This window comes from Nyctereutes procyonoides, unplaced genomic scaffold, assembly GCF_905146905.1.
Source record: "Nyctereutes procyonoides isolate TBG_1078 unplaced genomic scaffold, NYPRO_anot_genome, whole genome shotgun sequence".
Lineage (NCBI taxonomy): Eukaryota > Metazoa > Chordata > Mammalia > Carnivora > Canidae > Nyctereutes > Nyctereutes procyonoides.
Window position 1 is genome coordinate 34,904,991 of NW_026575131.1, and position 14,263 is coordinate 34,919,253.

The window sequence follows — 14,263 nt, forward strand, 5'->3', positions numbered from 1 at the left end:
TAAATCCATGTTCTTTTGTGATCAGAAGAAATAAATGTTTAAAATTATATCTTCCATGGGACCATTAAAAGAAGAAGCAAAATTTACACAAAGGAACAAAAGTAACTAAGGATAGAAGACTATATTCTTTAGGAAAACGCCAAAAGTGAATAGTGGTGGTATTTGCTTGAGGGGATTGAATTTAGCATTTCACTTCTCTTAATTTATGTTATTTGCTGATGTTTCAATAATGAAAATATTTTAAACAAATATACGTTTCTTTAATGGAAAAAGTAGAGTCTGGGTAATTAGTTTTAAAATTGGCTGCAGCTTTGCACAGTAGCAGTATCGTAGCCAATGAGGTTTATCTGAGGCACGATTATTGCTAATTAAAATTGGCCGCAGCCAGTGTCCACAATAGCCAAATTATGGAAAGAGCCTAGATGTCCAGCGACAGATGAATGGATAAGGAAGATGTGGTGTATATATATATAATGGAATACTACACAGACATCAAAAAGAATGAAGTCTTCCCATCTACAATGACATGGATGAAACTGGAGGGTATTATGCTAAGTGAAATAACTCAATCAGAGAAAGACAATTACCATATCTCATATGTGGAATTTAAGAAACAAAACGGAGGATCATAGGGAAAGAGAGGAAAAAATAAAACAAGATGAAATAAAAGAGGGAGACAAACCATAAAAGACTCTTAATTATAGGAAATAAACTGAGGGTCGCTGCAGGGGAGAGGAGTGGGGGATGGGGTGCCTGGGTGATGACATTAAGGAGGGCCTGTGACGTGATGAGCGCTGGGTGTTATGTGCAACTGATGAATCATTGAACTCCACCTCTGAAACCAATAATACGTTATATGTTAATTGAATTTAAATTTTAAAAATGTTAAAATTGGCTGCAACATCTGGCACTGGTTAAGGAGTTTCACTGTGGTCTCCACATGTGCCTCTTGCCTCTTCTGCGGCCCCCATCCCCGTCCTTACGATCCCGGCCATCTTGCTGACCCACTGGGGACTACCCCTGTGCCTGGCTTATGAAAGGCTTTCATATGTTTGTTTAATGACTGAACTGAACAGCTGTGGAGTAAATTTTTAATTTAGTATTTAAAAATAGGTCTGCATTACAGGGCTCCTTGTTCTTCCAGTGTCACTCACCTCTAATAGTCCCTCATCTCCAGGGTGGGATGCCCGCTTCCTGGTGGATCTCAGGATGTGGTGCCTTGTGTCCTCTTGCTGCTCCAGGGGTGGAGGGAGCATCAGCGGTCCCTGGTGAAAGAGAAGACTTTGAAGCACCTGGAGGAGAAAGTCCTCACTGGGTGACATAACCTTTGGGCTCGGACCACCGCTTCTGATGGTAACTAGCCGTCTCTGCCGCCAGATATCTTTAGTGGTGGGGTTAGGGGTGACAGGTAAGGCTTGGGAATAGTCACAAAGCTCAGAACGGCCACTGGGGGTCAGTCTTATGCATGGGAGGGACAATGGCCCCCAGCCCTCCTCCTCCCCCAGGATCTTTTCAGCCCATTCGCTGGTAACAAATTCTGTCACAGGAGAGAGAGGTTCTTAATCTGAGATTTTCTATCAGGGCTAATCTGTAAGGATTGTCAAACCTTCACACTGCGGGGTGACTCAAGTTCTCTGAAGGCACATGTGGGTTAAGGAACGCCTGCCTGCCTCTCCTTGGCCAGGTTGTGTGTTAGGAGCTTTATATTCAGGGTGGCCAAAGAATGTACCCTCCAAACTGGGGTGCTTCTGAGAGTGGAAGGAGGTGCTGGTTGCACCCGGAGTCAGAGCAATAGGCAAACATGGGGAGCGTCTTGCATTAACAGGGTTGCACGGTCTCCCTGTGGATGGATAGATCTGGTTTATGTTTGTAGAAATGACCAACGAAGCATCCTCCCCATTTTATCCATAAGGAAGCTTCGCCTCAGGAAAGCGAAGAGGCAAGCTCTAGTCCCTGTTGTGCATGTGTGTGTTCTGATCTCCCCTCAAGGATACGTCAGGGACGAGGTGGCGCTGAGTGCTGAGGGGAGGGCCTGGGAATGAGGAGCAACCAGAGGTCCTTTGTTAAAGGTTTTGCCAGGACCAGCTGTGGCTACAGCCTGGAAGGTGTCTCAGGTGGGTTCTGGCGGGAGAAGTCCACTGCCCGGTCACTGCTTTGCCTAAATGTGGCCACATCTGCAGGTCTGGTGGGTTCCACCCTGTGGTACGTGTGTGTGGCCTGCTGGGAGGCTGGAACTCTGGTCTGGTTTGCATTATTTTTCCTCCCTGCGGCTGCCTTTCTGTCTCGCAGGTCAAAGTTATGAATGGAGGAGCCTCTCACGCAGCTTGCTTCGGGGTTTCTCCCATATTGTCAGGTTTTGAAAATGTTGCTGGACTTTGCTCCATGAACAAAGGAAAGAGAGGGACTTGTCTCATGTCCAGAAAGGCTTTTGTCACAGAGAATAAGGAGGTTTTGAGGCACCCAGGCTTCGTTTCAGGGCCTGAGGGAGGGGCCTCACAAATTTGGACAGACACTTATCTCCCTGAAGGGATAAACTACTGCCTTCAATGCCAGGTAAGGAACTACCCCGGACATTTCCACTCTGGTGCTCCATCCTAGGTCAATCCTACCAGCTCAGCTATATGCATCTTATGGAATTCATTTCCCAAGGAGTAAAGCTGTTCCTTTTCAACTTCCATTTGTTTGTGTCTATTCTCATATCCTATCATACACACATTGGCCTTCTCCCTATGAAGTGGTCATCAGAGCTGACTCTTAACTGGAAATTTGGGGACATCCCAAGGAGACATTCACCCTAGAAGACACAACCCTGCCACTCATCACCCTTGGCAAGATCCTGATCAACTAAACCAGTTTGTAGCTCCCCATATGCGCCCTTTAAGTCCATAAGCCCTCCCAGACCCCTGTTCTTTCCCAGGGGCTACCCTTCTCATGCCCATCTATAGGCCTGAGCTCCTTCTCCTTTAAAAGATATTATCTCACCATCCTATATATTGTTTTTTTTTTTTTTTTAATTCGTGAGAGACACATAGAGAGAGGTAGAGACATAGGCAGAGGGAGAAACAGGCTTCCTGCAAGGAGCCTGATGTGGGACTTGATCCCTGACCCTGAGGTCACATCCTGAGCCAAAGGCAGACATTCAACCACTGAGCCACCCAGGTGTCCCGTCCATCCTGTATTTTCTTATCACCCTCTACTCTTTCAGGTCAAATCAGGTGTGGAATTCACCCAAGTTATTGATTTCCACAAACAAAACAAAACAAAACCCAGTTCTAGGTTCTGAGAACATTGCAGTGGATGCATCCTTTCAAAATGTCTCCAAATTCCTATGTACAAAAAGGACAGCTGGGTAGCCAAAAGTCAACATTTACACACAAAGGAACACCCCCCTGCCCCCAATCCAAAGTATTCCTACAAACTCCCCAACAGAAGGAGTGAGCATAAGCCGCCAAGAGCTGCAAGGCTGTTGTGATCTCAGCTTCTACACAGAGGAAGGCAGAGAATGGCAACAGGGCGTGGGATAGGCTTGATCACGGGAGAACCTGAAGATCTCCAGCAGCTATGGGCCAGACAACATGCTCAGCCAGTTCAGGATCGGTATTTGAAACTGAGGGAGGGCTTTCTCTCCCTAACGGTAGGAAGGTTAGAAGGGGCAGGAGCAGCCTCGCCCCTGGGAGCTCCAGAAACCGATCCCTCAGAAACTTCAATGGCCTCCTATTTCTAAACCATCCCTCGCCTCACTCTAACATACCTTTTCCAGTATAATTTCAATCACATCTTTCTGTTTGCCCTATAGGTCAGCTCCTCTGTTCTCCATGGTTCCACTTGCATTCCCCAATTTCTTGTTTCTCATATTTCACCTGGCCATTCTGGTACAGTTTGGATGAATTCTGGATAACATTGTGAAATGTGCAGGCTCAGGACACAGGTGATGGTGTTCAGTTAATTTTGGCACTTTTTTTTTTTGATAAATACCAATTCCTTTTGGGAGAGGAAACTGTCTGCTAGACACAGTCTACAGAGAACAGGAGGACTCCTACCACTATAGTTCTTGCTTCAATACTCTAGTCTCTCCTGACCTTGTACTAATTTAAAATAATCATGTTTTCATTAAAAAAAAAAATCCATCCCATATTTGGAAAAAGGCTACCAGGTATTTGCTTGATTTTTGAAATGACGATAGAGCATCCTTTTGTCCAGAGAGTGCCAGCCAAGTTCAACATCCACACATGAGATGCTATGGAGACATCTTTGCTAATGCCAAGGCTCTGGTGCTCTACCCACATTCAAGATTTCTCTGGGAGATAAATGCCTGGATAGGAAGCTCTAGACAGTAAATATGATGTCAGGGGTCCTCCTGCTGACTCGGGCTGTGCCCTGTCCTATAACCCCACGGAATGTGAACCAAACTGCCCTTTTTCAGGGAGAGCAGAGATGCAACATTTTCTTTCTTCCATTGAATGTGTGTTGGTTTCCGTGTGGGAGGAAGATTTCGATACGCAGAACCCCCTACATCCTCAGTCAGAGAAACAGATGTACCATATGATTTTGAGTGTGGCACCCAGGATTTGAGTCTAGTTCAAGCACACAGCTCATAAAAGGCCAGACAATAAAAAGTGAAGATGTAAAAGATAAAAGGGTTGCTTTCAGATGCCATAAAATATTGTTTAAAACCATTCCTAGCCATAGTGTGCTAACCTTTACATTTCCATTTTGATGCATGGAAAAAAGGACTGTTCGGGATACTAACCAAGCCTCAGGAAATGAACATCTTCTGGCCATTAAAAGCAGGTTCTACTAGTTCAGTAACAGCATCTGAATCACTCTCTGCGATATTGGGCTTGCCATCGTACGTTGGAATGCGTTCATTTTCTTGTGCTCAGGGACCCTGCTAATGCTTTAATTCCCGTAGGTAAATCCTGTGGCAAAAAAGCAATACTGCAGCTGAAATTCCTGACAAAAAGATACCTGAGATTTCTGTAACTTTAGAGAGGTTTGCTGTCACCAATTTAAGATCGCAACAATTGTGGAGGTCCCTTGAATATAATTATGGTTACATTTGAACCTCTAAACATTTAGCTAATGCTGTTTTCCAGGTATCATTGAAATTAGTTGCAGAATAATAAAATAATAGCTTTCACATATTGCACATTTTATGAGGATTAAGCCTTGAGCTTTTAAAATCTTAAAATCTTCCCGACATGTCGGGGGCAGGTACTGATGGGCAGCCCTATTCTATAATGAGTAAAGTGAGACCCAGTGGTGAAAAAGCTTGCCCAAGGTCAGACCGTGCTGGAATTTTATTTCAGATCTGTCTGGCTTGAAAACCCAATTTCTTAATCGTTTTTTTTTCTTTGTTTTTAAATCACTTTGGATACACTGTATTTTGCCCACCGAAAATTTTTATACGATGTGAAATGAACTTAAAACCATACACTGTTTATTTATTTTTTTATTAAAGATTTTATTTATTTACTCATGACAGACACAGAGAGAGAGAGACAGGCAGAAACACAGGCAGACGGAGAAGCAGGCCCCACGCAGGGAGCCCGACGCGGGACTCGATCGGGACTTGATCCTGGGACTCCAGGACCACACCCCGAGCCAAAGGCAGGTGCCAAACCGCTGAGCCACCCAGGGATCCCCTTTACATACACTGTGTTTAAAACTTAAAACAATCCTCCTCTTGCCCCCGAGATTTGGGGACCACGTTGCTCCCCATGTGAAGGACGAGAGTCTCCATCAGCAGTCTGATCTGCCACGGTTTTAGTTTTCTCATTTGCAAAATGAATGGAAGAAGCTACACACCTGCCAAAAGCACCTTTTCTTTCTGACATATTCAACAAACGTTTATTTGAATCTTGAGTAGGGAAAGTACTGAGTGATCTGATCTAATCAGAATGATAGCATAATGAGGTGTGATCCCTGGCTGTAAAGAGCTCACCATCTTATGGAAGAGAAAGATTCACCAACAAATCATCAGAGTCCGATGAAGTCTGTGGTGTAAAAGGTGTGTGTGTTCATTCATGTGTGTGTAGACACACACACACACACATTTATATAGTCATACCTATATATACTTATATACACACATAATTTTATATATACAATCATACCTATGCATACTTACACACATACACACACACACAGAGGCTTGGGGAAACAGAGCAGAGGCAGGAACTTAGAAGTCGGGTGGCTTCATAGCAGAGTGACCATAAGTTCCACGAGGAGGAGGGGCTGAGTCTGTTTTCAATTCCCATATGCATCCTGGGCCTGGCAGGCCAGTACATATTTGTTGAATGATTGCATGCATGAAAAGGAGACATAATCTGGGTGATAAAGGATTAATGGGGGTGCACCAAGTGGGGAAGAGGGGTTAGGACATTTATTTCAGGCAGCAGGAACAGCATGTTCAAAAGTAAGGAGCACATATGATCTTATTATGGTGGGTTGAGGGAAGCATTGGAACCTAGACCCAGAAGGAGGGTACACATGGGCCAGTAGCGGGAGGTAGATTTGGGCAGGTTTGTGGTGGGTCTAAAGGCATGGGGTTATAAGTGATATGTGGCTCTGCAGAGATCTTTTAGTGGGGGCTTTTTGACTTGGGAAACACTTTAGTGCTCCTTATTGAGGGGAGCTCTGAAATGCCTTATTTATTCATAGCTATTAGACCCCAGATAATTTAATGAGTTAACAAATTAAAGGAAACTCCATTAGGAAAAGATATTGTGGGTGGGTCCCCATTTTAAAGGGAAAAAATGTTGCCAACCTAAATTAGAGGAGAATTAAGAATTACTGGCATTAAGCAATAGGTAGTCAGATTGAACTGGAGTGTGGGAACCTGTGTGCATGCAGCAAGTTCTTTTGTCTGTGTGGGTCTGCCAGTCTACCAGGAGAGCCGACAGTACACATCGATGTGAGGCAGCCTTGGAAATGTGATTTTTCTGGCTCTGCCTATTAAAAGGTAGGAGTCTGTTTTCCCACTCCTTGAATGTGGCTGGCCTTATGACTTATATTGGAAGAGAAGTGATGGAATACCACTTATGAGCCTAGGCCTCCAGAGGCCTGGCTTGCTTATATTCCTGCTCTTGTAACACTGCTGCCACCATGTGAACAAGCCCAGGCTGGCTTGATGCTTGTCACCTCAAAGTGAAACCTAGCCAAGCTCTAGACACATGACTGAGGCCATCCTAGACCAGCCAGTCTCCAACTGACTCACAAGCTGACTCATGATCAAGGCTAGCTGAGTCCAGCCTTGTTCAGCAGAACTGCCCAGTCATCCAGAAGACTCATGAGCAGCAATAGATGGTAGCTGGTTTAAGCCACAAAGGAATGGAAGGAAGGAAAGAAAAGGGAGGGAGGAAGGAAAGAAGGACAAACATGGTAGGCAATAATGATGATAACTTATCATCTAGCTCTTACTATGGGTTAGATCTTGGGCTACCCACTTTAACTTATTTCACTTAATTCTTGTTTGCATCAAATTGGCTCACAAATGCATCAAATCTCTCTTCAAAGGAAAGTTTGATTCTAAAGCCTTCCAAATTGATTTGCCAAGTTGCATGCCAGAAGGATTTTAGGCAAAGGTTTAGAATCAGACAAATCTGGGCTTGAATTCCAAATTCACCTGTTTCTTCTGAATGACCTTGGGTAATGTATTTAACACAAACCCCAGTGCCAATTTCTGCATCTGAAAATTGGGGATGAATAATACCTACACTTTGGAATACTATTCAGCCATAAAAAGGAGAGCCTGCCATTTGTTATATTATGGGTGGCCCTCGAGAGCATTATGCCAAGTGAAATAAGTCAGAGAAAAACACTGTATGATCTCCCATATATATAGAATAACAGAAAACAAACTCATAGAAAAAGAGATCAGATTTGTGGTTACCAGAGGCCACAGGTGGGAAGAGGGAGAATTGGAGGCAGGTGGTCTGAGATAACTGCAATGAGCACAACTGGGGGTGTTACATACAACGTGGTGATAACAGCTCACATTGTTCTCTGGTGTTTTTAAAAGATGATAGGAGGGTAGATCTTGACAGTTCTCATCACAAAGATAAAAGCATCTATATGAGATGATAAATATTTGTCGTGGTAATCATTTTGCAATATACATAAGTAAAATCTTTATGCTTTCTATCTTAAAATTATACAGTGGTGTCTGTTAATTACATCTCAATAAAACTGAAAGGAAAATTAATATCTACAGCCCTTATTGTGGTAAGGATTGAGTTAAATGAATCCAAGGGCCTGTTACTGTGCCTGAGTGTACCAGGGCCCGACAGTAACAGCTGTCATTAGCACTGCCACTTCTAAATTTAAACAAGGTATAAACCAAGGGAAAGGATTTTTTAGCAGAGGTTCTCCATGTGTTTGCAGCGTGTAGCTTGATGACCTTGTGCATGGCATCCCCACTCCATGGGCATCCCCACACGTATGTTTACTTTCTTGTACTACATTTCCTCTCTGTTAAGGAACATATTAGAATGTGAAGGTGCCATCATGACCCAACCTTCCAGCCACTCTCAACTACAAATAAAGACAAGATGATGGCAAAAATGTGAATCATTTATTACCTACAAATTGCTGGCAGCAACTTGACATCTGTCAGTACCTGTCATGGCTCTGTAGGTTGAATCAGAGTGCGGAGAGAGCCGCTTCTCCCTCTCTGTTCTCTGGACTGTGAGCTTCATTGGGCAAGGGCTGGGTTCTTCTGTGTTCTTGGCGCGTATAACCATTGGTGTGTAAACAGTAATTGATAAATATTTGCTGAATGAACAGCTGTACTCCCCCACGGCGAGGGAACGACAGAGTGAAGGCTTCCTCCCCCCAGTAAATCAAGGAGACCTCTGGAATTGGAAGGGTGGGATTGAGCAGAATGTCACAGTTTGAAGGATAAACAGTAGCTTGTTGTCAGCAGCTTGACTCTCCTTCTGACTTTATCAGCTCAGTGAAAGAAAGGGACTTTGTTACCCAAGTGGATCATGACCAATGGCACAGTTCCTACTCTGAAGCTAGAAGGGGGTGCATGTCTTTTCAAGTTCATGAATCTCAGACTCTGCTTTGCTTATTGGAAAGTCTCCTGGTATATAGAGGTGGGACAACAAATTCCCAATAAGGTAAACTGATAAATATGTAGAATATTAAATAGCGATGAATACTAAATAGAAAAAGAAAGCAGGGGGCAGGGATTGGGAGTACGAAGGGGAGTGTAAGTTTGCATAAGAGGGTGAGAGTGGGATTCATTCTTTGAGTGAAGATCGAAGGGGTGAGGAAGTGAGCCAGTGGTATCTACCATAGAGTGTCCCAGGCAGAGGGACCAGTAAGTGCCAAGGTCCTGAGGCAGGAGTATGTTGAGCATGGCTGAAGATTGTCAATGAGACCCCTGTGGCTGGGTCAGAGTGACCTGGGCAAGAGCAATAGGAGGTGATATCAGGGAGGCAATGGACTTAAGGTCAAGGGCAAGGATATTGGCTTTTGTTGTACATGATGTGGGAGAGCGTTGAGCAAAGGAGTGCTAAGGTCTGACTTGGAGTTTTACAGAATCACTCTGGCTGCTCTGTTGACGACAAATTGAAGGAGGATTAAGGTAAAGGTGGAGAGATCAGTTAGGAGGCCACCAGGGGAGGGATGGGGGTGACTTGGTGACTTGGAGAATGGTGAGAAGTGGTTGGATTCCAGGTACACTTTGAAAGCGGAGCTAATGGCTTCGCTGATGGCGCAGAGGTGGGGCAGGGGAGGGAACCCCCTGCCTAGCATGGAGCTCCCCCTCTCCTCAAGGTCAGGCCTGTTACATGCGGGAGTGATGGGTTGTGATATCACCAGGGGTGTACACAGACATCTATCTACTTTCATAAATTCTGCAACCAATGGACTGGATTCCATTTCCTTCTTTGAAACCATTTTTGAGTTTAGTCCCTTTTGTAGCACTCATGCAGGCTCCTATCAGCAAGTTGCAGATGGTCATCCTGGAAGGAACTCTGAGATCAAATAAGCCAGTGTGTCTCACAGTGTGGGGGAGGCCCTGGTGCTTGGCCAATGAGTTTCAGATGATACGTAGTAATGGAAGTTACCATATCATGTCTGAAAAAGCAATTTCCTTTACGACCCTGTTTCATTATATATCAAGAAGCAATCTCTGCTTGGTGGCAAATCTTAAGTGCTTCCTGAACACTTCCTTATTTACATGTTTAACCAAGAGAGATCAGGCCTTGGGCTCAGCAAGCAACAAGATAGCACTAGAATTTAATAATGTGGTTTCAAGTTCACTAAATGTATATTTTTCCAAAAGCATATTCGTCGACTCATATTTAGTTTTTGGACTCATATTACTGTAGTACACCAAATAACACTAACGTTTGATTCAAATAATTCCTAAAAGCATTAGGATGATTGTTAGATATTCTCTTATGTGTTTGATTTAAAAAATTATTTATTAGTGTATACATTTGTACAGTAAAGGACACCTAAGAATATATAGCTTGATGATCTGGCAAGGTGAACACGTGTATGTAACCACTGCCCAGATTAAGACACAAAGTACTAGAAATATCTCAGAAGTCCCCTTTAGTGTCTTCCCCGCCACGAACCTCCAACAAAGAAGACCACTATTTTGACTTCTAATACCTTAGATAAGCTTTTCCAATTTTGAAATTTATGTAACTGAAATTACTGCGTATACATTCTTTTGCATTTTTTCTTCTTTGGGGCCATATTATATTTCCAAGTTTCATCTGTGTTGTTTATGTAACACGAATTCTTTTTCATAGCTGTGTACTATTCCACTATATTAATACATCACAAGTTATTCCTCATTTTATGGTGGATGGACTCTGTTTTGTTTTTGGTTGGTAGGTATAGGTGGCTATGAACATTCTTTTGCATTGCTATTCCTTTCTTTTAGGTACACAGTTTTCAACCATATTTGTAGGTGTGATTATATCTCACTGTGGTTTTGGTTTGCAGATTTACATTTCTTCGATGATTAATGGGAAAGAATCCCCGTTTTCTGTTTATTGGTCATTTCTGCATTGTCTAATCTGCCATAAACCCAATCTAGTGAGTTCTTATTTTTTGCTAATTGTATATTTCAAGCCTAGAGTTGCATTTTTCATTTTGTAAAGATTCTAGTTCTTGTGAATTTTCATTTTATTATCTGCTTTCTTGAATATATTAATCCTGGATATTTTGAAGTCTGCAGTTGATAACTCTACATGGCTCACATGTGGGTCTGTCTTTTTTTTTTTTTTTTCTTCCTGGTTTTAGTTATTTGGTTATGTCTCTTGGCATGCCTGCTAATCTTTGGTCAATGCTGGATATAGCACATGACACATCATAGAGCCAGTTTAAAGCTTTGGGTTATATTATCTTCTTCCAGAGAATTAAATTTTATTTTGCTTCTGTCAGGTGTTTTGAGCACGGGTAGATTATTTTGTTTTGTCTGGATTTGAACTGGCTTGAAGTGAGGTTTTAGTCTTTATAAGGATTGGTTTATTTCCCCTTCACACTCACCTCTGAGTGTGAAGCTCTTGCATGGCTCCAATCAGAAGTTTGAAATGTTTACCAGGGCTCCTTTCCTTGGTGGATCCTATACTTTAATTATTGTTATCATGTTGACTTTTGAACCCCTGGGGCCTATGAAATGTACAAATCTGCAAATACCTGGGGGGAAGCAGTGTATGGGCAACACCAGATGTACTTCAATGCCTTTGCCTTCTCTCCGGGCTTTTGACTCTTCAGGTCCTAGCTGCTTTAGCATCTCCCCAATGTCTTCAAACAGAAGTTCTTTGTTTTTATTTTTACATCTTATATACTTTATCCAGATTTTTGAGTTATTCTTGGCAAAGGGGTTGGTCTGAAGCAATCTAGTCTGTCCTGAGTAAAAGCAGGAGTCCATTATACTTATTTTTATTATTAACCTTCTATTTTAAGACCAGTAATTCTAGCTTTCCTTTTATATTAGTGAAATTATTTTCTTTCCAAATAAATATGTTTATTTTGAGATATGTACAAATTGTGGCAAAATGCAACAAATAGAATAATAAATACTCATTTTCTTCCCAGTGTGTGACCATATACACATAAAGAAGAATTGACTTAAACGAAAGTAGTAAGTAAATAGCAGTGCAAATGGGGTTTGGAGGTAGTAAGCACAGTGGTGATGGCCTTCGAGCAGCTTGTTCTAGATGGAGAGAAATAGAGGCCTACATAAGCCGTTGTCTTACCTAAAATTACCTAGAATATGCATGGTGGAGCTGATAGTGATGATTCAGGTCCTCTGGTTCCCAATTCAATCTTTCATCTGCTCTAACACAGAGCTCTCTTTCCAGGTCTCTTCTCCCTCCCTGACTGGCTTTTAGATTTTATTCCAGAGTTTGTTTTCTGTTTTGGCCTCCTGCATTCTTCTATGTGTATCCTAAGCTTATTTTTATAATTGTCTTTTAGTTATTGGACTGTAGAAAAAAAAGAAAGTACGTCTAGGCCTAATGCATGAGTGTATTTCTGTGTGTGTGTGTGTGTGTGTGTGTGTGTGTGTGTGTTTCAAATCCTCATCAGCTTTTCTAGCAATTTCTATATAATATTTGAGCCCGTGAGATTCAGGGTGATTGATCCTTCTAAATGCTCAGCTTCTTTTAAAAACTGCATGCAAAAGAATGACCACTTCTTTGGAATTTATTGTTACTAAATCTCCTCTCCATTTGCTTAATTGTATTATTTGCCTGGGGGATGCTGTTTAAATGTGGAGCGAAGTCAGCTAAATGAAACATGATCCTGGTGCAAGAAAATAATGATGTGTCTCTTTTGCTAAATAGCAGCCTCCCCCCTCATCTCCAGATGCTTGGAACCACACCCTCATATTTTCAGAGGCAAGGGGGGGTGGTGCCCAGCTTAGTCTTGGCTGTTAAGGGCATGGACCAGGGAGCAGACACACCAGCACAGCACAGCTGCTTGCTGGGAAGTGAGCAGACACTGAAGACATCAAGAGTGACCCACGGGGCGGGGGGGGGGGGGGGGATCACACGTCTTCCCTGTGCTCCTGGATTCACATCCCAGCCCCCACCCAACCAAGCAGCTGAAAACCAAAGTATAGATTAGCCTTCTTTTTTTTTTAAAAAAAAGATTTCATTTATTCATTTGAGACAGAGAGTGAGTGAGTGAGAAAGAAGGGACAGGCAGAGGGAGCGGCTGAAGGGGAGGGAAAAGCAGACTCCCCACTGAGGAGGGAGCCCGATGTGGGGTTCGATCCCAGGACTCCGGGATCATGATGCGAATCAAAGGTAGATGCTTACCTCATTGAGCCACCCAGGTGCCCTGGATGGACCATTTAGTAGAGAAAATTGTCAAGGTTGGAAGGCCCTTCAAGAGGATCATCTACTTCCTTCTTATCTTGAAAGATCACTGGATTAGTACTTAAAACATCTAGAATAGTGTGTTTTCAAGCATGTCATTAGATAGCCTTCCACAGATGACCTTTCTAGTATCTTTGACCTTCCCTTCTAGGGCCTTCTGAGGTCACATGAGAATATGGGCTGCAGCAGAAAGTACTGTGCTAGTAGTGGCTGAGTGCCTGCTGTGTGTCAGCTGCTAGGCTCAGCTCTGGGGATGTGGCCGTGAACAAAAAGAGACCTGCCCTTGTGCAACTGACATTCAGGATGGGGGTGAGTAGGACAAGACAGATGAGGAAAATACATGGATGGTAAGATACATGGAAAGTGTTAGGGAGGTAAGATGAGGGAGGGAGATGAGGAGGCGCTGGTGGGGGATGTAGGGCTGCTGTGTTCATTAGGGCGCTCAGGGAAGGCCCCTGCGGAGGTGGAGATGGTGAACCTTGTAGTTTGTGGTGTAGGGAGAGGTTATAAGTGCCTCCTTAAATGCTGGTCTTGGGTGCTGCTAGTGGGTGTCAGAATCGTGATAACACATGGTCTCCCAGGTCCCACACCCAAAGATTTTGATTCATTAGGTCTAAGGCAGCATCTGGCAATCTGCTTTCCTCAAATCTCCCTATGTAATTCTGATGTGAGGGTCCACACAAGAGTCCTTAAAAAAATATATTACTATGAACTTTCTATACTTTGAAAGCCTAAACCATTTTTTTTCCTCAGGATGAGTGATTTTCATTTTCAAAGAAAGAGTTTTTCTCTTTAAAAAAGATTTTATTTAAGAGAACACAAGTGGGGGAAGGGCTAGAGGGGGGGAAAAGCAGGACCCCAGGTCATGATCTGAGCTGAAGGAAGATGCTCAATCCACTGAGCTACCC

General features: G+C 43.1%; 1 pseudogene; it reads left to right on the forward strand.

The window, feature by feature from the left end:
* Nucleotides 1-307: 307 nt before the first annotated feature.
* On the forward strand, nucleotides 308-428 carry LOC129522622 (U4 spliceosomal RNA; annotated as a pseudogene).
* The last annotated feature ends 13,835 nt before the right edge of the window (nucleotides 429-14,263 follow it).